Source organism: Polypterus senegalus, chromosome 15, assembly GCF_016835505.1.
Source record: "Polypterus senegalus isolate Bchr_013 chromosome 15, ASM1683550v1, whole genome shotgun sequence".
NCBI lineage: Eukaryota > Metazoa > Chordata > Cladistia > Polypteriformes > Polypteridae > Polypterus > Polypterus senegalus.
In genome coordinates, this window is record NC_053168.1 from 71911374 (window position 1) to 71938820 (window position 27447).

The following is a 27447-nucleotide window of genomic DNA, read 5'->3' on the forward strand; positions in this document are numbered from 1 at the left end:
TTTATTTTGTTTATGACTTGTATTTTGCTTTTTGATTCATATATTTTCTGCTCAGCCCTTTGACCCTTGTTTACTTGGTCTTGTTTTGAGGTCTCGGGTTTCAATTTTTACCTGTTTTTGAACACATCATCATCATTTGCTTTCACAATATCCCTTAGACTTATCAAAGTGTTTGTAACACTTCCAAGTTGCCCTCCAAGGCCACTTCCAGGATGAGCAAAAATGGGGATGTTTTACTAGAACCCTCCCTGGTGGCACCAGATTTCGCTACATTCCTGTACTCCTCTAGATCCTTTTAGGGACAGGCCACACAACAGTTCAGTACACTGTAATAGCTAAGAGGGGTCCACATAATTTTAATGCATCTATCTGCCAACTACTGAGACGGAAATGTGTATTCATTTAGGAAACGTCCTCCACTGTATTTCTGTTATTTTAATGTCACTAAGATATGTACATCCAGGGTGCTTTCCATTGTTTAGGTATGTAGCTTCCCCAAGGAATGTTGCCCTAGAAATAATGGCATGGCTATTGGAGTTGCCATTGCAGTGAACTTGCAGCGGGGACATATAAAGACGTACCTTCTGTCCTGGATCAAGCCTGTTTTTTTTTTTTTAAGACAGATTGTATGCAGGGTGGCACAATGGCGCTGCTGCCTCGCTGTAAGGAGACCTGGGTTCGCTTCCCGTGTCCTCCTTGCGTGGAGTTTGCATGTTCTCCCCGTGTCTTCGTGGGTTTCCTCCGGGTGCTCTGGTTTCCTCCCATAATCCATAGACATACAGGTTAGGTGCATTGGCGATCCTAAATTGCCCCTGGTGTGTGTGTGTGCGCCCTGCAGTGGGCTGGCGCCATGCCCGGGGTTTGTTCCTGCCTTGCTCCCTGTGCTGGCTGGGATTGGCTCCAGCAGACCCCCGTGACCCTGTAATTAGGATATAGCGAGTTGGAAAATAACTGACTGACTGATTGCATGCAACTTTAGCTCTTCAGTGATTATAACAAATGATTGAAACCTTGCTATAATGAACCAGGAATTGGTGAAGTGAAAATTGATTTAATTTTATTTTAAAATTTATTTATTTGTACTATTTTAATATTATTTGGGAGAAAGAATTAAAACATTAATCAAATGAGTGCTTGAAAGTCAAAGGATTTATATTCCACTAGACTTCATAGAAATAGGTCTTAAGTGTGTGTGGCCCTCTGGCAAAAAAATTGAAAAGCTGTACAAATGTTAATTAATTCTGAATTAATTATTGCAGCAGTGGTAATTAGAGGATTGTGTTTTGCATGATTTAAAGAAAATGCTAAATGTTTGATTTCTCTGGCTGAATTTTAAGTCGTAAATACTTTTTTCTAGTATTATGAAAAGGTGTCCAGGGTTGAGTGAGTGTTTATTGGGCACAAGACAAAGGAAAGTCCAAGCAAAGGTCATATGAAAAAAGCTGCATTCTATACACTATATAGCCAGGTTATGTTCATGAGTATAGAATATGAGATCTGCAAGTGGGGCTTCAGTGGCCGCATGTGTAAGGAAGTGGACTGCCAAAGTGTGTTTGTATATATTAGTGCTATCACACTATAAAAAGATACTACATTAAACAAATAGTTCAACTAAATTCTCAATTAAAACATTTTCAATTAATAACATGCTGAAAGTTATTATTTCAAGACAAATAATGTACAGAAAGATAATTTCAATGAAATAAAATTATTTAACAGTATTCTGTCAGCCAGTGCTCTCTTTCAGGCTTCTAGCAGCTTTGGGAATATTAAGATTTCACAGCTGTCAATCAAACTGGCAAAATCATCTATGTTCTCTTGTAAACAAGAAAACATTTTTAGTGGGTAACCAAAAGGGTATAATTGGTTAGCATTAAGCTGAAGATCAGTCCCTGGAATACCAAAAAAAAAACAAAAACAAAACTTCACAGCAGCTTGCTGCCTTGATCAGTGCCTTTACAATTTGAAAACATTCATAATTAACTTATATAAAATAAATTCAATGTTTTAAAATATGAAGGCTAATCGCTGCATTCATTTTCTGACTGTTGTTCCTGTTCATGGTAATGGGGTCAGGAGTCTATCCCTGCAGCATCAGCTGCAATATGTACACACACAGAAAGGAGGATTAGGACTGAAAGAACTGTGTGTGTGTGTGTGTGTGTGTGTGTGTGTGTGTGTGTGTGTGTGTGTGTGATCGATCTGAAAAAGAAAGTAAAAGATGTAGAGTCTGACTTGACCAGAAAATGATTGCTGGAAGGACTGGGTTAGGGCTGTAGCAAGGGCAGGATACCTTACAGATGGATAGAAAGATAGATTGGTAAATAGATAATATTGTAGTGACCCTTAAAACCACACAAGACACCGGGTAAGCTTTTTTTGGATGCCAGAGCACTTTACTTTATTAATGCAGTGCAGTTCCTATCACAGTTTTTCTCTTGTCAGCCCATGTTAAGGTCCCGGGCACACCATCAAAACAAAAAACTCAAAAGCGCCCACGGCCTTGCTTACTACTCGAGCTACCACTGTTTTCCTCCCTATCTCTCTCTATTCTGTATCTGCTACCCTCCCAAATCTCCTGCGCTCCTCAGCTACTCATTCTTTTTTTTCTCCCAGGCTGTGCCCCCCCTGCTTTGCTGCTTATTTCATCTATTCTCTGACAGGCTTCAGTTCAGATGCTTCTTTTCCACTTCTGTTGTGGGTGCTCAGGGTGGGGAAGCCCAGTCAGTGTTACTCTATTTAATTAATCCCCAGTGGGAAATTTACTTGGTGTGCAGCAGCATAGATTATTATGTACATTTACATTTATTTATTTGGCTGACGCCTTTATCCAAGGCGACTTACAACATTTATGATACAATTGATTACATTTCTTTTTGCTTTCCAATTGAAGCACAGGCAAGTCAAGTGACTTTGTCGTGGTCACATAGTATCAGTAGCAGGATTTGAACCCACCACCTCAGGGTTTGAAGTCCAAAGTCTGAACCACTATGTAGATGTCAGGTGACCTGGAAGGAATGTAAGTATTGCACCACCTAGAGCAGGGGTGTCAAACTTAGATCCTGGTGGGCCACAGAGGTTGCAGGATATTGTTGCAGCCTTTTTCTTAAGTATTAACCAGTGTGATAGACGGCTGGCAGCTCAACTTGGCTGGGACGACCTGAGGACAGATGGATGGTGAGGGCAGCAGCTTTTGGGCACTGGCATATCCTGGGATATAACAGTTTCCTGGATTCCCACAGGGAATGCATTTTCTTAGCCCTGTTGGGTACCATGGGTGCTGACAGGAGGAGCTATAACAGGACCAAAGGAGCCATGCCTCATTCATAGCCTGGAAGTACTCATGAGTCACGAGGATGGGAGCTCCGATGTTCTTCCAGGCTGAAGAAAACTCAAGCCCTCCATCTGACCCAGAAGTGCTGGCAAGTCATGTGAGAAGAAGAACGGAAGCACTTCCTGGGTCAAAGACTATATAAAGGAGTTGGGAGGAGTAGGACAGAGCTTGCTGGGAGGTGTGGCGGAGAGAATTGTAGTGATTTATTATTGATTTACTGGTGTTTATTGGTGGCTGTGGTGCTGAAGGAGCACTGCTTAAAAGAAGAAGCATTAAAATATCTTCTTAGGGCTTTTACCCTGTGTCTGTGTGTTTGTCTATTGGGTTTAACAGGATGACAGCGACCCTTAGCATTCTTACACCAGTTACTGCTGCTAACTGAACAAACTGCTTTTGGTTAATTTTGATTGACTTGCTTGATAAGACTCCAACCTTTTAATTGTTTCTTATTTTTTATAAACTATGTGCTAAACAAAAAAGAGATGCAAAGTGACCCAACATAAAACTACCAAAGACATAGACCTCAAAATCTATGTTCTTTCTATGTTGTGTGGCTTTTTTCAGGGTGCCTTGCAGCACGTTTGAACTGCCACACAGCTGTTACCATGTTGCTCACTCCCGCTCACACACAGCAGTTTGAAAGAGCCACGTATCTGTTATCATGACCTTTGCCCGTGCCTTCAGAAACTCCACATGGAACATCTCCCCGACTCCTAAACCCCAGTTGGTGTTCATTAGTTTGCAACTCACATCGATTGATACTTCATGAAGGACATAGTGTAGTGTTATATAACGATGCTTGTAATTTTATGGGGGATGGAAGAAATCAGTAATGGTAAATGCCAGCTCATCTGTTAGTCACACATGCCCATCAGTAGAAAACAATTTGAGGAAACATTGCTGAATATCCAAACAATTTCTTAATTAGAAGCCAAATCTTTTGTTAGTGAAACCAGTTATTTAATTCCATTCCTTATATCCAGCAACACCAGACATTTTCAGTACTGATGATCTTTTTTTCTGATGGCACCATTAAAATGTGTTGTGGACCAAAACAGATCAGTATTTCTTAGACTTTCACCTTAGCTTGTTGTGTTGGCTTACTTTGCATATCATTATTATTTGATTGCTAATTAAGGAAAAAAGCAATTAAGAATTATGAGGCTTAAAAAGCAAGTCATTTAAAATTAAGGTAAAAATGTATGTTTCATTATCAATAGCAATTGGCTAGTAAATACAGCTGCAGGAATGAAAACTTACAACCACTGTGGCCCTCCAGCACTGGAGTTTGACACCTCTGCCCTATGGCATATAATACTGACAGGAGGTCAGGGACACCAGGTGCCATTGAACAGCATTTGACGTGACTCTGTGACAGCGTTGAAAATGAACACTGGGAAAGTCTAATGCTACATCTACATCAGAAAACCAGATGAGCTGGAGGTAGGAGAATAGCTACAATTCGATCCATGTGGCTGCAAGCTAGCAGCATTTGTTGGAGGTTCCTACTTCAGGGCAGGTTACAGAAAAGCCTAGAAAGCAGCATGCTGTGTCAATCATCCTCTCCTGTTTTTCAAAGAAAAGCTCTGTGCTTTGAAAAAAAATGTAAATAAAGAAAGAAGATGGAAGGGAAAAAAGATATTCATGGCATGAGGCACGATGGCCTGCCAGTCAGCTTTACAACACCACTACTCTGTTCAGATGATTGGCAATTCCTTCAAGGACTTGTTGCTTTTATAGAGGTTTTTGAACTTCAGGGCTAAACTCCTGGTTTCAAATTTCTTCAATGACTTTAATGGTCACAAGTTATTAGCACATATACTGTTTTTCCCAAATGTATTACTTCTCACTGGTTTCTCACTGCAGAAAACAAACACAAAGACTGCACTGTGTAATGCAGTGGCTTTAATTCATTTTTAGTAATCAGTCTTAGTTCCGTTTGGCAAAAGAGATTGTTATCCACATTCAACCTTGGGAAAGGGCTATTCTAGATAGTACTATCAAAATCATGCATCACAAATGTCTAATCTTATGGTCAGAGGTGCTATAGCATGAGACAGCAGGACCCAACAAGTTATCATTGAGGTTAGCTTGACTGCTAGTTGTATGTGCACATTTTCCATCACAGTAATCCATGGCTGCAGACTACTGGTAGCACAAGACACCATAACCACTCAGGGACCTATCCGGTCTCCCAGACTGAATCTAGTTGAATACATTTGGGACATTGTTGGAAAATACCAAAATTCTTCCCCTCATCGAATCACACCTATTGCTTAACTGACCAGGAAAGTCAAACAAACATGAAATAGCATCCCATGGGAATGCATTCACATCCTCATTGACTGCAGACTAAGTGTGGATATGCTACAAAATACCCAAGAATTCATCAAGTGGGTTTTATATACAAGCATTTTTGTGGTATATTTTGTTGATATATAAGATCACCTTCATGGTGCTATAACTTTCAGTTTTGCCAGTGTTTATATTAGCTTTCAGTTATTCTTTTATAACAGATCTATATAGGTGTTCAGTTGTAATTTGGCTATTTAAAAGAATGAGCTCATTGTAGAGCAAAAAAACATGTTACAGTATTTGAAAACAAAAGCTCATATTCAAATATGAAAGAGCAGTTGTTTATTTTACCTTGCACTAATTTTGGCATCATGTTACTCCAGATGCTGTTTAATACTGATGTATTTTGCAGATATGTTTTTCCATGTAACTTCCATGATCACACATTTTTTAATTTTGAAAGGTTATCTTTTGCCGTCATGCATAAAACAAACATGTTTGTGCTTCTTAAACACACACACCTTCACAACACAGTTTGGGACAGATTTTGTACCCCTCTGCATTTTGATCACTAGGTGTTCTAAGAACAGATTTTAAAAACACTTCTCCGACTTTCTAAAAGTACCATTCTACTCCTGATTGTGTTCAAGTTCACTCTTAAACCTGAAATCCCTGACTTAAAAACTTAAACTGTTAAGCATCTTATATATAAAAGTCTACGCGTGGAAGTGTGTGTTTCTGTCTGTCTGACCAGGAAGTGATAGGTGGAGTCGGGGGTAAGGGGTTCGCCTCCGAGGAAACAGAAAACTTGCTCAGCCGCTAATAACACAAGCGAGGCCAGCATGTCAGCAAAACGAAACCTCAGCAGAAAGACAAAGTCACGGTATCCCCTTTTACTTTTCCTTCCGCCACTAATATACAAGCAAGGCGAACATGTCGGCAAAACAAATCCTCCTAGGAGAGAGATGCCCAGAGTAGTTCCTTTCAATGACCTGACATCTCTAAATTTAAAATTGAAGATTGTGGTTTAAAAAGCATGCTGTTAACATGTTGTAAATGTGTTGTGTTAGCTAAAGGCACATTGGGCACATTAATCACATTCTTAATCCAAAACCTTTTTCATTTTTTTTTTTAATAGTTGCATTTACAAAAAATGTATATTGTTAGTGTAACATATACTGTATATTATTAGATCCATTTACTTTAAAGAAATACAATAGTTGCCTGTTCAATCAATCCATCCATTTTCAGGCACAGCTCAGTACAACTTTAGACACATATTTGTTTTTACTGAGACCTATCCTTGATACTACGAAAAAGAGGATATGCAAAATTTGCACAAATAGCATGGTAGCCTGTAATTAAGCACACCAAGCACAACCATACATCCATTACATCTGTTCTGTAGACCTCATTAATCCACTATTAAGTCATAAACATAATGGGGGTGTAGGCACAAAGCAGGAACTCACAATGAACAATAAGCAAGTATGTCAGATACTTTAGTGCTCGTACACAGCTTTTCCCTGCTTTAATAATACTCATCATACTATGTTTATTTATATTCATTTTCAAACATATAATTTAAAACAATAAAATAATTGTCTTTTGTTTATTTCTTCTTCTAGAGTCAGTATCAGCCTTCACGCTAACATCTTTTGTTTTGTAGATAAACAGGATTATTAAAGTTCCTGCAGCTGTAGATATATTTTCAGTGCTTTTCATGAAGCAAAAGAAGGCAGAAGACAGAACTTTTTTCTTCTCTTCCTGTAACTTTCTTTTGATGTCTTGTAAAGCACTTTGAGCTACATTGTTGTATGAAAATGTGAAATATAAATAAGTGTTGTTGTACACTGATGTGACCACAAGGGGGGCGTTCCTGCATCCCAAACCTCAGTCACAACCTCACAGACACAAGTCCCAATATAAATAAAGAGTTTATTAATAATAATATCTTACAAAAAGGCTTCACAAATGGCATGAACATGGTAACATCTCTCTCTCTCTTTTGTTCACCTCCACATCTCCCAGGTGAGCTTTGTCTGTCCTCCACATCTGACTCCAACTAGATGAGGTTGAGCATCTTCTTTTATTTTCGACCTAGGAATGCTTAAAGTGCCAGATCGTAGCCCTGCTAGGGTTTCAGCCTGAGTCACAGGAGAAAGATTTTTGAATCTACATGCCCTAAACTCGTAAGAAGCAAAGTCACAGTTAGCTGGTTGATAAGGTTGCCGATACTTGTTTCTGCCTTCTGTCTGTGAAGAGTGTCTGTCTCGAGCCGGAACAGTGCCTCCAGTTGTGCCTCAATTTGCGACACTAAAAACAGGGTCCTTGGGGTTTGGTGCATTTTCTAGTTCTACTTTTGAAGCAGAGAATGAACTTGGCAGTTTTTTAAGGGTTTTTCTATCTTGCTTCTGCTTTCCACAAGTAGACAAAACCCAAACAGGTAGAGACATACAGACACATGACCTCAATAAGCTTATCCCATTGGATACATTCCCCTTGTTGAGTGCGCCCCTAACTCTGCACAGACTCCCCATTATTCTTTGTGGCCTTTGGGCAGGTTGATCAATAGGCCCCTTTACCATTTTTGTGGCTTTTATTACAGGACGAGGATGTTTCAGTTTCACATCCTCAGAATAAGCACTTATTGGAACAAGCACTACTCAGTTCCCTTCAGATATGTCCAGGACCCCATCACACTGTGTCCCCTTTCTGATCTCAGCAGTCTGACAAGCAGTTTCTATGACTTGAGGATCAGACAGGAGTAAAGTTTCCAATATATCTGACACAATTGTTGAAACAAATGCTACTTTTTTCCCTTCACTTTCTTCCAGGACCTCTTCAAACTGTATTTCTTTATACTTTACAGCACATGACTTCATCATATACAGCTGAATTGGCTATTGTACCAGCCCCAGTCCATGACTTTGCAATTATTTTTATATCACTTTGACTGTAGCCTAATATGGTTAAGATAAGGGTGTTCAATGCCTTTAATACTTTAATACTTTACTACTTACATTTATTATACTTTATTTATATTTACATGATTACTTTATACTTGCTCTTAGTGTAACATGTCCCTTGTCTGTTGTTATGTTGTAACATAAGTAATTTCCTTCAGGATTAATAAAGTTTTCTGATTCAGAATCTAATTCTGATTAGCAGTGTATGTAGTGGTGTTAGTAACATTTCCAAGTCTTTGGAGTGAATTTGCTGCTTGCGAGTTCCTTCTTTGGTCGGGGAAAACTTGGGACATTTTCTTTGCTTTTTACCAACTTGACAGACTTGCTTTTCTTCTGCGCATGCCCATTCATAACTCCAGATACAATATGGGAGATGTATTCCAGGTATACCTCAAGAGTACGAGTCTGGTTTGATGACATTGATATTTGGCTGAAAAGCCAGACACATTTCACAGTTTTCTTTATTTTCTTTAGAAGAAGAAATTTTTCCACTCACCAGCTGGGGTTTTAAAGCACTTCCCTCAATGCAGTATCCTACTGGATGTAGCTGCAGGCTTTGGTCACCATATCGGTTCTCTCTGAATGCTTCGTAATTCCCCAGGTGATGAGATTCAGACAATGGGTCTTCTGTCATATCACTACCTATCTGGTCCTTCATCACATTGTAGCCGTGTTGTCTAGGGGAAAAGAAGAAATGACAAAGTGCAGCTTTGCCATTCTCATGTTGGAACTGTGCATATAGTTAATATCTCCTTTTTTAGTCCCTGCTCTCTGATAGTATGTAACTCAGTCTTCCATCTATCGTTATAATTGTCACCTAGACTGTTTAGCAGTGTGCCACCACCAAAGTGCTCCATCTGATCCTTTGGCTCGTTTCTGAGTTTTCTAAGAAGGAATCTGTTTTCTTCATAATTCTCCCAGCTTTTACTCAGGCTCCAGATGCCTACTGAAAATCTGTTCCCTGCAGGTTTTCCATTTTTTCTGGCCATTTTCTTTCAGATTATTATTGGAAAACATTTAATGTGAGGTATTCTGTGTTCTGTGTGTCTGAGGTGCTTTTTGACAACAAGAATTTTTTTAAATGCAGGTTTTCTACCAAGCAGATATCCAGAAATCCTGTTGGCTGTGCCTTTTATGACCACCAGGAGGCGTTGCAGCATCCCTAACCTCAGACACAACCTCACAGACAGTTTCCAATATGAATAAAAGGTTTATTTATAATAATACCTTACAAAAAGTCTTCAAAAATAGCATAAAGCAAAGTACAGTTCTTCTTTCCCTCTCTCTTTTCTTCACACCCATACCCAGGCTTGCTTTGTCCATCCTCTACACCTGACCTCAACTTGTCTGGATGAAGTCGAGCTGCTCCTTTTGTCTTGGACCCGGGAGTACTTCTGGTGCCAGGACATAGCCTGATGGAAGCATTTCTGGGTCAATGAGAAGTTTCATAATGTAGGGAACATAAGTCACTGCTGCACTCATTGACCCCATTAGGACTCCTTCATTGCACTACAGTTCCCAAGATTCCCTGAGGGTATCTGAATGGGTCTTGAAGCCCAAGGATGCTGTCATTTAGTAGGTTGGGGGAGCATGTAGCTTTAAAATGGAGCCTACCACCATCTTTCTGTTACATTGGTCTCCCAGCTGGGTTAAGGGAATGGGAACAGTCCTGGCTGGGATGCCAGCTTATGCGGGCTGACCTTTACACAGTATCATTTCTTTGTGAATTGCATGATATGGAAAATTTCACAGTTTAATCTCAGAAATTTGTAATGTTTTGTAATTCTTTGTGTTGCACTTAAAATGCATAAGAAAGCATTGATTTGATTTCTTTTCATAAAATTCAAAAATAGCTGATGTCAGTGGAAGTAATCTTTTCATGCATTGAAAACCATTGGAACTTATTTTAGTGTTTCAGCCAAATTGATTGTTGTAATTTAAATTTACTACTTCCCCTGTAGGGTTGTACCAACAAGCATAATTCCTGACTAGTTGAGGTAAAAATTGTGTTAACTAAGATTAATTAGCCAATTAATCTTACTTTCCATTCTTTACTCATACAATAAAATGGACCAATTTATTTTTTTTGTTAGAAATAATACAGAGGTCAAATTAAGGATTATAATATCCTATTGTGGAAGGTCCATCCCTTATTAAATTGACTTAAGTTCAGGATCTGTAGCCTGTCCAGGTATTTTGGGCTCAAGGGAGGATTGGCCACTGGATAGGCACTCATAGAGCATGTGGTTGAAATGGGTTGATCTAGGGTCACTATCAACTCAACATGCATGTTTCTTGTATGTGGAAGTAACTAGGCAGTTTATCTAATCATTTTAATTTGTTAGTCATATAATCCTTTATATCTTCATGCCTGTCTAAAGTTCAAATTTTATTTTTAATCAATAAGGCCCTAAATCTTTCATGGATTTGCCACTGGTAACAGATAAAAATGTTGAAAATGTGGAGTGAATTGTGAGGGAGAATCAAAGAGTGATGGTGCATGAAACACAGGAAACTATAGATATTAGTTATCTGTTAGTTGAATTCATTTGTATAAAAATTAAGCAGGAGCAAGGTATGTGTACATTGGGTGCCCAGAATATTTTTTTCTGTAATGTCATAGTGTTCTAAAGAGAGTTTCAAACTTATAAATTCAGGCCAGGTGAAACTTGAGAAGAGTTTGTAGATCGTAATGAAAATGGGGTATATTGGTGTGACCCAGAGTCCAAATAACAATCAAAACAATATCATGTGCACAATTTCTAATGATGCCAGCCAGTCAGTCAGTCAGTCATTTTCCAACCCACTATATCCTAACACAGGGTCACGGGGGTTTGCTGGAGCCAATCCCAGCCAACACAGGGCGCAAGGCAGGAACAAATCCATGGGCAGGGTGCTATCCAACCGCAGTTCTAATGATGTTCAAGGTGTAAGTCATATTTATTACATGCCTGAAACCATTGTTTTTTGCAGAGCGAATCAACAAAAGAATTGGAGAACGCTATCAACCATCCCCATCAACCTGCTCCATAACAATATCCCCTGCTATGGTTCATTTGGCTTGTAAAACCTCAGAATGGTTGTTGGCCTCAAAATGAGAATCGGACTAGTATTCCCATATTTGTTTGAACAGAAAGTATAGTATTCAACTGCCCAAATCAGTCTAATCCCCAAAGCTGAGAAGCAGCCTTTGAGGCCAGCACAGACCACAATAAACCAAGGCTTAAATTAAGCAGAAACCTGAGATGGAAATCTGTATAAAACCCCAGGCCCACAATAACTAAAATAATGTTCTTTACTAATTATTTTACTAACAACAATTAAAAACAAGAATAAGAAGAGTCGAAGAAGATTAGCCTGAAAGAAGCAGTCCCAGAAATTTACAAAGTCAATTCCACAAACCAGAATCAAGTCATCAAAACAGAGTAAAAGTCTATAAATCAAAAAATCTGAGAAAAGTGCACCTACAAAACTGAAATACAAAATTAAAATCCACAATTCCAGCTAAAGAGCCAAATAACAGTAAGGAAACTAATGTCTCAGTAAGAGACCATAAAATCTTAGCCCATTATAAAGGAAAGTCATGTCTAAATGATTCTAGAGAACCCTTTTCTTAATTAATGCCCAGTTTTTGCTGCTTATTAACTTTTGCCTGAATTGTAATTGACTTGCTTATTTTTTTCTTTTTTTCCCTAAATTAGCAGCCAAACAAAACTGAGATGCAAAACAAGCCAACATGAGAACAGCTAACCTGTGTCCATCATACCATAATTGAAAACAAAAGATCTCAGTAATGCTCATGTAAGCAAAACATTTTGCCAGTGCCATTTAAAAAGAGAAACAACAGTTTTGGAAATGTCTGGCGTGGTAGAATGAGACCACCAACAATCCGTGAAATTAAATAACTGGATTAATTATCAACAAGAATCAGTTTCTTATTAAGAATCTGGTTGGAATTTGAGGTTCCCATTTAGAATGTTACCTGTTGGCTCACTTCACATCTAATTTTTGTTTGACTGCTATTTATGAAAAAAAAAGCAATTCAGAAGACTGGGTATTGAAAACCAACGCAATTAAGACAAAGGGCAAAGAAGTCTATTAAGAGCAGAAATTTGTCACTGATTAAGAAAGTGGCAGGAAGGAGAATCTGGAGCTACTGCAGCCCTCCAGAATTGGAGATGGACACTCCTGACATAGGCTGAGGTTCGTCCCTCAACTGCACCAATATGGCAATCCCACTTGTTTGGGTTCAACATGCAGACAACAAGGAATATAAGATAGGGAACCAAGAAATACACAGTTAATTAATCAACAAAACAATATTAATTGAAGTATAATAAAATATAAACAAAAATAAAACAAACATATTTAATAGCGGATTTCACAAAAGACAACAAAAAATAAAAAGAAAGACACCTGAGCCAGGGATGAAACCCTTACAGTATCATAGCAGCTCCTACTCAGGTGGCATGGGTTGCAAAGGCTTTTCTGTGAAGCTGTACATTCAAATAGATGCCACCCTATTTTCCATACCTGGCATTGTGCAACTATCAGCTGTTCCACACTCTGAGAGGCTATCTTCATGGTGTACAATACATTATGCCATTATGTCAGGTACATAACAACAAGCCCAAAGATTTAGTTTAATTGCTACAGAAAAGTTTGTGAACATTAAAATAAGTGTATTAATGTTCAGTAACCTGGAGTTTGTTGCATACACTAAGTATGGTGTGGTTGGCAGTTGTTAATTCACTTTTTTCATTTCCTATACCAGTTCTCAAGGTCACTGAATCCATTTTTCCATATTTCCATCAGCTGTAATGATGTTAAATTATTTTGCGTCCTCCAGTACTCCATTTTGCAAGTCAAGGTTGTCACCATTTTCTACAGGTTTGTATACAGGTTGCTGTGTAGTTGCCATGAGTGCTTCTCCCACATAACGTTACAAGTCATTACGTATAAAAGATGGTAGCTTTGACCTTTGACTTATCTTAGTTTAAGGATAAACCTTAAAACACTTCAATGGTTTCGTTCACAAATCTGCTGTTATGTCTTTTTTTGGTTATGATCTTATTCTGGTTCTTGACTGTATTGGATTTGCCGATAGATTCCCAGTAACAACTTTAGGCTATGTTTGGCTACTGTTGTTCTCCCAACCCTCAGTCTCTTGCTAATGTGGCATGTTTTTTTTATCGGCACATTAAAATACATATTTAACAGATATTTTTGACATGAAAACTAGTTGACTTGTTATGAATACAACATTGTAGTGGTTTATTTAAATTAACAGACTATGGTCTGGAACCACGGTAATAGACAAGTATAGTTATATAACTGAATAGACAAATACAAATATAATGTATTTAAGTATTAAACATTGCATTTTGTTTTAATTTTATATTGTATATACAGTATGTAGGTACTTTTTGCACAAGTACACAAAAAACAGTCTGTTGACTTGCTCCTGCAGTATCAGAACAATTGACCAGTTTTCTGCAGTAATATGTCAAAATTCTCATTTTCCCTCACAGTAATTTTGCCATTTTGTTTTTGCAAGTTAAGTCTTTTATGTTATCACTCTAAACAGCTGAGTGGGCTTTGGAAGGCAGGAATGTTTCAAATCCTTCATCAGTTGATGTACTCAGGAACTGACAGGTGCTCTCAAAAGGTTTAATATCTCTAGGCATTGCAAAACTCTTTATTTATACATCCAGCTGTTGCACAAATCAGATATTCAGATATTTCAACACCTTGAGAGAAGCAAGAGTTTTAAAGATATTCCAATGGCTATAGTGCGGTCACCTTGCTTTCTGACTTTCACCACATTTTGGAGTAATCTCCTGGATTTCTAAGAAGTTGGCTACATAAACTTTGAACATGACCTCAGGTCAGTTGCTGATATGTGTTTATGACCTTTTCTCATGACTGTTGTTTCTTTCTTAATGAAGTCCAACAAAAGTCTAATTCCAACAAAAGAAAAGTTATTCAGATGCGACTAGAGGCACAGGGAGAACAACTAGCCACATCGGCTGTAGTTACACTAAAGAACTGCACAGTTGATCCCAGAGTTTTTGGAATTAAACATAAGAATTGTTTTGTGAGTGTGGATGCCTATATAGTTACTCCTAACCCTTAAAAAGATTCCCAGATTTTGCTTTTGTATTTCCAGTGCTCAGCCTTGCGGTAGACTGGCCATTATAGATGCACACTATGTTTTCATGTCTACCAAAACCTGTGTGCTCTGTAATGCAAGACTATATGTTTCTTATTTGTCCATGTTGTAATGTTGAGCAGGGAAGAGGGAACTAATAGGCAGTTGTTCACTTTTTTAAATTATAGTGGAGCTTGATTATCACTGCTGAATGGGTCAGAAATGGGAAAAAATCTGTTAGGTGTCCAGGAGCTCAAAACTGGAAAGAAGGAATACAACAGCTCTCTAGCCGGTTGAAAGAGTTCAGTGTATAAAATAGTTAAAAACAGCAGCAATGCTTTTCTTTTAGTGCCAGGAACCACTAGGATGAGTCTGACAGCTTGGTTCCAAGTATTAAATTTACAATGACTGCATAGCTTGTACTTGTACCACATCGGATATAAAGTGCAAATATTTGCATTCTAAGCACACAGATATAGATATAGAGAAAATGATTGTAGTGATTTTTTTTTTTGTTTTTTACAGCCTTGCATGAGTTTTTGCTTTTCTCATAGCACTTTGCTGTGCTTCACAGGACACCAGTTTCTTTTACCTTCTTTATTTGCCTAAATTTGGTGTTTCAGCATTATGGATCTGAGTTTACACTCTGAACATTTAATATGTGCTTTCAGTTCTGATTGGATGTCCTTGTTATTCCATATTAAGAAAAAAAGTATTGTATAGAAAAAAAATTCCAAACAATAATGTAAATCACATAAAATGAAGCCTCCATTATGCAGTTGTAAGGCTCTACAAGCTCCAATTTAGAGTACAGAAACCAAATGTGTTGAGAAAATTCACTGTTTGTTCAAGCGATGGAAACCAAATCTTCAGGTTTTGCTTGTTTCCTGGTTGCTAGTGGAAAAACTAGATAATTGTTCCCATGCAGTACATGTTGAAAGCTTTAATGGGACTTCACAGCATCACAGGTTTAGGTTCAAACAGAGCAAGTAGTGCTAATTGTTGAAATACAACACATTTCCCCTTAGTAATGTTTATAAAGAAATAGCCATAAACTTTGGTTTCTGGCCATTGTCCTAATGTCACTGAATATCCACGGATCAATAAAAATATCCTTTCAGTAGTTCATAAGTGACCACATCTGCTTAACTATAAAGTAAACATACCTCCTTAAGGATGCTAATCATGACAATATTTTTGTAAATGAGTCTTTTCCTTTAGCCATCTCTTAGGATTTTTCTTGATTCTTAGGTGGTAAACACTTTACATAGAGTTTATTACAAAATTAGAAAGGAAATTGAAATCTTACAAATACGGATCACTTCATTATTTCAAATCATCCTTTTATGAGATGTCTAAAATTACTGCCGAGTAATATGTTGTTAATAATGATTATAAGTGTTATATGACATCAAGTTCCCTGCTTGTCTCCTTGCATCTGCATTTAATGAAAAATGTCTGGTGTATAATGGCAGTGTTCAGCAGAGACCTTGGTTTTGTTTTTGATTCTTTGATCATAAATTAACCCCAGCACTGCAGCAGCACAATTGGTTATAACTGATACTCACATGATAGAGGGATCCCATTGATCTGCAAGAATGTTTAACAGAGCAAATTGTTTTGAATGCAGACACTTAGCCTTTTAAAGTATCCCCACTAGGTTCAAACAAATATGCTGCTTTAATGCTTTTACTCACCTTCCTCACTCTTGGAATTACCACTTTACCCTGAAGAATGCTAGAAACCTGACCTTTCACCCTGTAACCATGTAACATATTTTTCTTTTCTTTTTTTTTCTCTTCATAATGACATTCCTCGAATAAGTTATTTCTGTAAGGAATCACCGTATAGCTGTCCAAACTGGAATAGGAGTGTGAATCACTTGGGAACTGAAAGGGTGAGGAAGTGATTGTATTGTTAAGAAAACATTAAAAAAAAAACAACACAAGAGGGGCTTTTCCATGTAATTGAGAACATATCAAAATAGAACAGTGAACACTTTAAATTCTTACTTATCTAGTAGGGCTTTTGCACCGATACAGTAGGCATTTTATTATTATTGCCTAACTGTATCTCATTGTGCCAACTGCTTTGACCAGCAAACCAGACCCACCTCACTCTATGAACCTGCTCCTTTAATTTTGCATGCTGTATTTGCTCTTTTATAGAGAGGGCATACTTAGCAGATGATGTTCATTAATAATGCAGAGTGGATTAAGGGTTTCGGGGATTGACTTTTCCTATCAGCACTGACAGTTGTGTGGCATCATTGCCAAATGCTTCACTCTAGTCCTCCAGTGATGAAAAGTGCAGTGCTTTGTATTTAAATGTGAGCAGATGAGTAGCAACAACTTTAAAAAGCACAACTGGGCAATATGATGGCTTTCAAGTTTTGCATGTTTCCACACATAAGATTGAATTACAGTGAATGTAAGACATTTGACCTTTTTTGCTTGAAATTGTTTTGGTTGCATCGCAAATGCTGGAGTAAGCTTGTTTAGTGATAATTAAAGTGCAGTAAGTGATACGAGCATGTCTGATTCATCATAATGGCTTGTGATTACACATTAAAGAGTCATTGGTACTGGAAAAAGTCTGTTGTTTGCCAGAGGGCTAAGAGTTACTGCTGTGCAACTAGCTTATTGTAAAGAAAATGAAGAGCAAGTAATTGTACATATTTGATAGTTGAAAAGCGGTTCACTTTTATTATTATTTTTTAATAACAAACAGGTATTTCTATAGGTTTTTACCTTACGAATAAATAGTACATTTGTCGGGACAAGACATCATGGGGCACCAGTCTAGCTAAATTAACACTTCGGTAAGTTAGTAACAGCATTAAAATTTTTAAATATCTTGTTTGTTTCCTGGTGTATCATGGGGTCTTTCATACCTCAGATTTTCTTAAAAGCTCTCTTAACATAAGCAATGTGAGTGCATCAAACAATCGATACTGTTAATGAGGCTTCCAATTGAGTAAAATATTTATTGCCATAGACCACCATTATTTAACACATTTGCTGGTTAGCATTACCTTGATTAATACTGTCAGTTTCATGACTAACATCATAGTCTCAAGAATACTAATTCAGTTTAGGGTCACAGGGGTTTAGAGCCTCCATCGGGTACAAGACAGAAACCATTCCTTGATAAAGTGCCAGTTCATCAAATTCCATACCCATGGTAGATATACTATGGAAAAGTTTCCAATTCACTAAAAACCACAGCAAAAATAAAATGGAACAAATGGCCCATAGATATATCAAAACGTAAAAGCAAAATGAGAAGGAGGTAGGTTTACCAGTTTCAAGACACTTCATGGAACCCAACTGTTGGGTTGATAATTTAAAATACACTGTCTTGCAGATTGTTAACCCACACCCAAGGGGCGATGACTAGGCTCTGTTACATAGGAAAGGCTTCTGGGTATTTTACTTAAAGATTTTGAAACTGATTGGTTTAAATGAATAATTTGACTTGGAGTGCTCCCTTTGAAATGTATACACTTCTGTGCTGATTTATTTCTAACCCTAACCCTAAGTACACTGATCACCAGAACATGTTGGCCTCAAATAGCTAATATTTTGGTTAGACTCTCTTCATAGAAGTATGCATCCTACTTTATTGTTATTATTTAACATATGTATGCAAAATATTGTTAACTTTTAGTAATTCTATATATCAGTACAGTTTTAGTATCAGTATTGTTAATGTTACTTGTTTTGGAATCTGGATTGTGGTTATATTCTCTTCTTGTTCAGTTTTCCTTGCTGTATAAATGAATACATATTTGAGTTACACTGTACATATGGGTCTGTCAGTATATTGAAAAGTACAATGTGGTTTTATTATGACTCCCAATTTGTTATGTTTCTGAAGCTAATGTCTGCAGCTACCTATTTGACATCACTGCTTAATTAAGGGACTGAACTGATTCTAAAATGCATAGGAAAATTGGAGGTGAACTTTAACCAATCTGCGAGAGAGGAAGATGGTTCTGAATCATGCTTGATTAGAGATATAGTCCTATGACTGTGGAGGCCAATCCCCATACTCACAATTAAATGATTCAGAGTTTGTAATTTTCGAGGTGTGGCACTGATGTTTTTCTATTGGTCTATTCATTCATGACAAAGTGTACTTCTTTATGGGTTCTTATTTTGAGCTCTATCCTTTACTTTAACATATTAAGGTTGTAGTCATCTCCAATAAAGCTCTGACTATAACATTACTCTGTTTTTTTTATGGTTGCATGTTTACTTTGCACTCATTTATCATTTCATACTCTGTATAAGAAGCTTCATAATGACAACTGTACGGGTCAATTACTGAGCCTATAATGTTCAATAACATTGAAAGAGCAGTAGTGACGAACTTACGTATAAAATTAAATAGCAAACCTAGGAGTAATATTAAAAGGTTCTGTAGGTAACATCAGAATAATAGATATAGAATATAATAAGTAAGCATCATTAAATTAATATAGATATGGTAGGTACCAAATGAGTTTTACATTAAATTTGCTGATTTTAGGGAATTCTTAGATAAACATACACAGTGAATTCCATATAATTGTTGCCACAAAGAAGAATGAACATTAACAAGGAGTCACATAGCAGCTCTTTGGAGACTAAAGCGGTCAGAAAATCTAACATTTTGTGTTGGTTTATATGGGTTTAGCAGCATGGGATAATCATAAATATTAAAAAGTAGCATGAAATGTATAGGACTTTGAGTCACACCTGTTGTAAGAAATTCAAATATTTCTGGTGGCTGACGGAGGCTTGAAAGCACCATCAGCACTTAAGCTTCTCGCCTTCTTTTTTGGATAAAAGTATCTGGTAAACAAATAAATGTAATTGTAAATGTTCTTCCACATTGACACCAAACAAATCTCATGAGTTTGGAAGGTGTTTATCAAAGTATCAAAGAGAGTAGTGTTCTGTCATTTTCAGTACTTGTGATTAGCATCCTTTCATAAACAGATCACTATCAATAGCTTCCTTGACTTAAAAAAGTAGAATCAGCCACAGCTGAGGAGGAGCAAGATTCGACCTATTTGATTCTCTATGCTAATTTTCTCTACCTTGTTTAGTTATGTATTAGCGATATTGGCTAAAACTCTCACCCCTTACATTGAAGGAAATTACTTCAGCCACTTACATAAACATGTGTTCAAAGAAGGCTTGTGGCCTTGAGTTAAATTAAACATATTTTATGTTATCTTTTAATTAAGAGAATGGCTTTTGGGATGAGTCAGTTCCAAGTTACAACAGTAAAGTTACAAATGATTGACAATAAATATAAACCCAGACAGTAAGTACAACACCACAAATGAAATAAAATGTCACATAATATATGCCAAATTATTACTTATATTTGCTTGAGATGTGGTCTGACTTAAATAACACCACCACATCAGATCCCATTGTACTGTTAAGATCTTGTGTTCCATTTACAGTATCTACTTTAAAATATGGCTCCTGTAATCATTTGACAACAGGGGATGCTGCTTACAGCTGAGTGAAATAAATTTAAATTCACTTTTTTATGTCCTCTTCCATAAGTTTCACTCATTGGTCCTAATAGTAATTAGACTTAAATATACTTGGCATACCATCATAGTCTTTTGCACTATTCAATGTGAAAAAAAGGTTTATAAAATAGTTTTCATTTTTGATGGCAAATGTCGGGATCACTCTGAGCTGTCTTGCCTATATTCTTGGTACTGTATGTTCACACAGTATTGGTAACTAACCACCAGATTGTGTATATTGGAAATGGTCCCAAAAAAATCAAACAATCTCAGTTAACTGACAGCAATTTTGCATCAAATACATTTTAAATCACTATTGAAAATATGCTTTTCTCACTGCAGATGGTATGTTGAACTATAATAAATATATTTTTGGAACAGCAGTCAGTATTCTTCAGGAGAGCTGAACTTTTTCATGAATTTAAAATTGTCATGTCATAAAAAATAAAGAAGAAATAGTCAACATTTTAGAGGCTATTTGTTGGATTCACCATTCTGTTCAAATATATCATGTAACTAGTTAATGATCAGATTCCCAATAGTTCCCTGCTGTTCTGTCCCACAAGTCTCTGTGTTGGTTTGTCACGTGACTTACAAAATTGGCCTTCATTTCGGCACAGATTTGCTGTTGTTTCTCAGATCTAGATGATTATCACTCATGGTTATGCTGAATAATTCTGCTTCAGTGATTTGTGATAGATAATTCCATGGCAAGGTGGTGCAGTAGTTAGTGCTGCTGTCTGACAAATCCCTGGACTGATTTTGCGCATTCTTGTATTTTCATGAATTTTCATCTGGATATTCCAGTTTACATTCCATACTCCTGTCAAGTTCAGCAGTTTTCTTTCTTTTTTTTTTGGTTTAATTCTTACTTTTCCGTTTATCTTTCCTGGCAGTCATGTAGTTGACTATAGCTATTGCACTGTTTCTAGGATTATATAGCTGCTGACTATTTCCTCAGTGCCTGTTGCTGTTCATGCCTTCACATACTCCATGGAGTGCAGAGTTGTTGCTAAGTGGGATTTTGTCTCAGAGGAAGCTTTTAAGACTTCTGCAGTTGTGGAAGAAATTCTACATTGTTAATATAAACTGTTCAACAAACCTTTGGTCTAATTTGCCATTGTGTCTTGGAATGTGGCTCATGCATTAACTTTTGTATTTATTTGTTCTGTTTGTGTTATTTTCTTTTACTTGCAGGAACCAGATATCATAGACAGCTGCCTAATCTAGTCTCATTTAGGTCTAGTTTGGTCAGGCGAGTTATATAGGGTGCAGAGTAGAGTCCTGTATTTTGTAGAAGTAAATAGGGACCTGATAGTGAGCAATACCACTGCTTTTCTTTAAAACCTCTTGACTGAACAATCTGTATCTCTCAGGTCTCAAAATGATCTTTCCCTTTTATGATATAATCTTCTTAAAAGACAATGCCAAAGCAGTGTGTTAGGTTCATTGGTTAATCTACATTGGCCTGATGAGAATGTGCACTACAATTTGGTGGCTCCTCTCCTAGGTTGATTCCATACCTTAAATCAGTGCTGTCAAGATAGACCTCCAAACCAATAACCATGCAGTTTAAATGCACACATATACAGGTGCCGGTTATAAAATTAGAATATCATGACAAGGTTGATTTATTACAGTAATTCCATTCAAAAAGTGAAACTTGTATATTAGATTCATTACACACAAACTGATGTATTTCAAATGTTTATTTCTTTTAATTTTGATGATTATAACTGACAACTAATTAAAGTCCCAAATTCAGTATCTCAGAAAATTAGAATATTGTGAAAAGGTTCAATATTGAAGACATCTGGTGCCATACTCTAATCAGCTAATTAACTCAAAACACCTGCAAAAGCCTTTAAATGGTCTCTCAGTCTAGTTCTGTAGGCTACACAATCATGGGGAAGACTGCTGACTTGACAGTTGTCCAAAAGACGACCATTGACACCTTGCACAAGGAGGGCAAGACACAAAAGGTCATTGCTAAAGAGGCTGGCTGTTCACAGAGCTCTGTGTCCAAGCACATTAATAGAGAGGCTAAGGGAAGGACAAGATATGGTAGAAAAAAGTGTACAAGCAATAGGGATAACCGCACCCTGGAGAAGATTGTGAAACAAAACCAATTCAAAACTGTGGGAGAGATTCACAAAGAGTGGACTGCAGCTGGAGTCAGTGCTTCAAGAACCACCACGCACAGACGTATGCAAGACATGGGTTTCAGCTGTCGCATTCCTTGTGTCAAGCCACTCTTGAACAAGAGACAGCGTCAGAAGCGTCTCGACTGGACTGCTGGGGCCTCATGTATAAACGGTGCGTACGCACAGAAATGTTGCGTAAGAACTTTTCCACGTTCAAATCGCGATGTATAAAACCTACACTTGGCGTAAAGCCACGCACTTTTCCACGGTACCTCATGCCTTGTCGTACGCAAGTTCTCCGCTCGGTTTTGCAAACTGGCGGCACCCAGCGTCAAAGCAGTGCTACTGTTCTTGTGTGATTACTCATTATTTTCCTGACGCGGCTTTATAAATACACTGAAACTAACTGCATAATGTTAATTAGTGTAACGCATCTGATTGTAATTAACTTGTAACAATATAATGGTCCAGGGAACAGCCATAGTATTCCAAATACCATAACTGCTTTAGTGTTGTTACTCTCACTTCTCCTTCTTCTTCTTCTTCTTTCAGCTCCTCCCGTTAGGAGTTGCCACAGCGGATCATCTTTTTCCACATTACTCTCACTGCACCACTCAGAGTATTTATATCACTGTATCTGAGTGTGAATCACAGCAGCACCTGATCGGAAAGAGAATTATCGGTATACAGCTTCAAGGATACGCTGTCTCAGCCACTGCAAAACGTTCTAAAGCCTTTCCTGTACGGACCTCGCGGTTCAGAAACAGTTTCATCCCAAGAACTTTAAACGCACTCAATCAATTGCTCTTTGTAGAACTGTTAGTACTTATAAGTACAATCACCCCACTGTAAACTTGCACTATAGTTATAATATTGCACAACCTGAGCCACTTTATAAAGTGCGTATTTACATATGATGACGATATCATTTTTAAGGTGAAATGCAGCAAAATATGTTTATTAAATTATACAGATAAAACTTTAACTTCATTTAAATAATCTATATTCTTCACTGGGAGTGTCGTTAAGGATAGAATAATTAAACATGTACTATGAAGATATTTCAATGTTCCTTAAACGTTTTGAAGAAACGGCGCTAAGCTTACAGATGGCTTAATGTCTATTACAGAGCTGATTGTGTGGCGATCGGTTACTTGGGGAAAGAAAAGCACTGACTGCAGTGACGGCTACGCCAATATATATTGAATATAAATCAGAAAGAGAAAATAACAACACAGCTAAAAACGCAGCGACAAATTTCAGCAAAACTTAAATGCTTGTGTCATGAGCACAAGGCCGCTATGCAGTGTCTGCAACGGACGTGGCCATCCACCGTGCATAAGCTACCTTACTGACATTGGCGGGTGAAGGAGCCACCGATTCTTCTGCTGCCCAGTGCCACCACAAGCCTAGAGCCGCCCCTGTGTACTGCTGCAATAAATTATTTCATCGAAGTGAAACACATGTTTAATAACGTGCTTTAACTCCTATCATCATGAACATGATATCACGTATACATCTCAGTATTTTAGTTATTCAGAGGGCTGTAATATCACGAATGTAATGGATTCTGTGTCCAGTTGGAGGAAGAGAGCTGGTTTAAGAAGCAAGTAGTGATTCACACACATAGGCACATAGAAGATCAAATACAAAACAAAGCATTTAACGTGCTACTTTAATTACGATGTGATTTGAAAACTGGTTAATTAAACGATTTTAAGATGAAGTTTATGATGTTCTACTTTAATGACAAAATAAACTACGTGATTAAAGTGGAAATGTCGAGATTGAAGTTGACATTTCGTGCTTTTTCGCCACTGTGTGCCTTTTTTTCTCTGTACCCTAATAAGCTTTCATATGACACTCAGACAGTGGGCTACAACTCGCCTTTTCACGGCGACTTTGATATGTGACTTCTTTTTTATTTCTGGCACTGTGCGATTTTGTGAATGTGAGCTTTCAAGTTTCTCCAACACGCTATGTCACTCGATCAACTTCCTTTTGTTGATTATACCACGGTTTATTTGAACAAATAGTATGTTTTTCCTTTGCCTCCACTTGGTATTCGCTGAAATTCTTATATTCCCCCGTGCTTTTCCCATTGTCTTTTCACAGAAAGCTGAGCTTAAGGGTGATTTATATTGATTTGCATATTCAAAGAGGCGTAATTCTGGGAGGTGTTGGGGCGTTACATAAAGCGCGTGCACGAGGGTTACTTTTCACGCACGCAAGTTGGAGTACGCACAGATTCCTGCATCTGGATTTAAGCACATTTCGGCTTTTGTGCTTACGCCATGTTATAGTGCGAGTTCTACGCACAGCGTTATACATGAGGCCCCTGCTGAGTTGTCCAAAGTTATGTTCTCTGATGAAAGTAAATTTTGCCTTTCCTTTGGAAATCAATGTCCCAGAGTCTGGAGGAAGAGAGAGGCACAGAATCCATGTTGCTTGAGGTCCAGTGTAAAGTTTCCACAGTCAGTGATGGTTTGGGGTGCCATGTCATCTGCTGGTGTTGGTCCATTGTGTTTTCTGAGGTTCAACGTCAACGCAGCCGTCTACCAGGAAGTTTTAGAGCACTTCATGCTTCCTGCTGCTGACAAACTTTATGGAGATGCAGATTTCATTTTCCAACAGGACCTGACACCTGCATAAAGTGCCAAAACTACCAGTATCTGGTTTAAGGACCATGGTATCCCTGTTCTTGATTGGCCAGCAAACTCGCCTGACCTTAACCCCATAGAAAATCTATGGGGTACTGTGAAGAGGAAGGTGCAATACACCAGACCCAACAATTCAGAAGAGCTGAAGGCCACTATCAGAGCAACATGGGCTCTCATAACACCTGAGCAGTGCCACAGACTGATCGACTCCATGCCACGCCACATTGCTGCAGTAATCCAGGCCAAAGGAGCCCCAACTAAATATTGAGTGCTGTACATGCTCATACTTTTCATGTTCATACCTTTCAGTTGGCCAACATTTCTAAAAATCAATTTTTTTGCATTGGTCTTAATTGATATTCTAATTTTCTGAGATACTGAATTTGGGACTTTCATTAGTTGTCAGTTACAATCATCAAAATTAAAAGAAATAAACATTTGAAATACATCAGTCTGTGTGCAATGAATGAATCTAATATACAAGTTTCACTTTTTGAATGGAATTACTGAAATAAATCAACTTTGTCATGATATTCTAATTTTATGACCAGCACCTGTATATATAAACACATATAAATATGTCCATATACACTAAACACTGTATGCCATTCAGATCTGACCTAGTTATGTTTATGTAGTATTGTATGCACATAGATACAGTATATACAGTACATATATATACTGTATACTTTTTATATATTCCTGACACCAACACATAAACACCTGAATGCATACTCTACTACAGGTATAGACTTTACTCAGCAAGCACCTTTCATGAATAAACCATTTTAAAAGATTTAGTCTAATTTGTTGCAATAGGGAGCAGAAATCTGATTAGATAGTTACATTTTAGGTTGTCACCCACCCCCATCACTTAAATTGACTACAGCTCATTGCTAATAAAATTGCCTTGAGCTCTATGAGCATGGGCAAAGTGTAGAATCTGAGTAGTGCAGTGTTGCAAATCAATATCTTTTTAAGAAGGCATTCTACTGTAAATTGCCTAGATAGCATACGCATGGCTGCAATGATGCTGCATAGACTGCCTGCTTCAGCTTCCTTGCTACTCAACAGGCAATTCCATCTAGCTGCAGGGTTCCTGTACAGTAAGCCTCATTTGATTTCTAGCATTTGAAAGAAAAACAAACACAACTGCACTGCTTCTGGATTACTTCTGTAAGGTGTTGTGCCATTTTGAAGCTGTGTCCATCTCATCCTCATTTGCCAGTGAAGGATTAGTAAGCACTCTTTCTTTGATTTCCCCCTGTTTTGCCAGTCTTAGTATATCCTTGCGATCTCTGCCTGCTTAGTGCAGAAAGATGTTTTGAGTTCATTTGCTGAAAGTGATTGGCCTGAATGCATTTCATCAGCACATGAGTTCACAGGTGAGCTGCTCCTGTAAACAGCTTCTGCATTAAGGTAAGATGAGCTGTTTGCCTTTTTTATTAATTGATTCTGTGTGTGTGTGTGTCTGTGTGGGTGTATGAATGTAAGGATGAAACGCGTGCTTCCTGGAGCTGCCTAGCACTGACAAGGAATTCCCTAGACAGATTACAAGCATATGACATAAACATTGCAGATTGAATTAAACAAAATCAGAAGACCACTTTTGATTTTTTTGATCTGCACACAGGCCTACACTAGTTCATTAGGTCTGTGGGAACTTTGACTTTTAACTGTAGTTTGGGTTCTTGGGCAAAGGAGATGGCTTAGCTCTAGTGAGCATTCTTTACAAGTGTTATTTAATAATTTTTTAATCTAGAGATATTGTCAGTTTTTCTCATGCAGAAACTAATTAAAGCATTTATTTGGTCTGATGCATATTAGAATTACGAACCACTCTGACCGGTGTCTGACAGATTGCTAACTGACCATACCTTTACTTTGCCACCTTGAGTGTAGTGCACATGCTAGCATGTGTACGACATAGGTTTGGTGACTTGCTCTGTAAAGTCTGAGGATAACATTGCCAGAGGGTTCTGTGTGAAACATTAGCCGAGTTCCTGAGCCCATTTTGCCAGGTTATTGTTGCTATTGAAGCAGAAATAATGCTATGCAGTGGCTTTTCTTTTCATTGTTACAAATGTGTTTTTTTGTGATGGCCATGTTTTTATACACGATTAAAAAAAATCAGCCGCTTTTCTTTTTTTCTTGGTTTAATAAATGGATGTATTGTGTGAGAACAGCAGATGTATTAGCTGCAAGGGAAATCAGATTGAGTGTTGTGTGTGAATATACTGGAGAAACAGGTTATCTCATATGTACAGTAAAGATTTCAGTGGTCAGCTTGTAATTGGCAGTATAAACATGTAGAGAGAAGAAATGTGCACATAAAGTTTTACTGTTTAATGGTAATTT

General features: G+C 37.7%; 1 protein-coding gene across 3 annotated transcripts in view; it reads left to right on the plus strand.

The window, feature by feature from the left end:
• The window catches only part of cdk14 (cyclin-dependent kinase 14), an 891964-nt gene that overhangs the window by 165227 nt on the left and 699290 nt on the right, over positions 1-27447 (plus strand). The window contains exon 1 of one of the 3 annotated variants that reach the window (XM_039736968.1): positions 26408-26508. The exons of the other annotated variants lie outside the window; for them this stretch is intronic. The gene's annotated coding sequence lies outside the window, so the exon portion shown is untranslated. Of the gene's footprint in view, positions 1-26407; positions 26509-27447 lie in introns of those variants that run through there. 3 annotated transcript variants of the gene reach the window in all.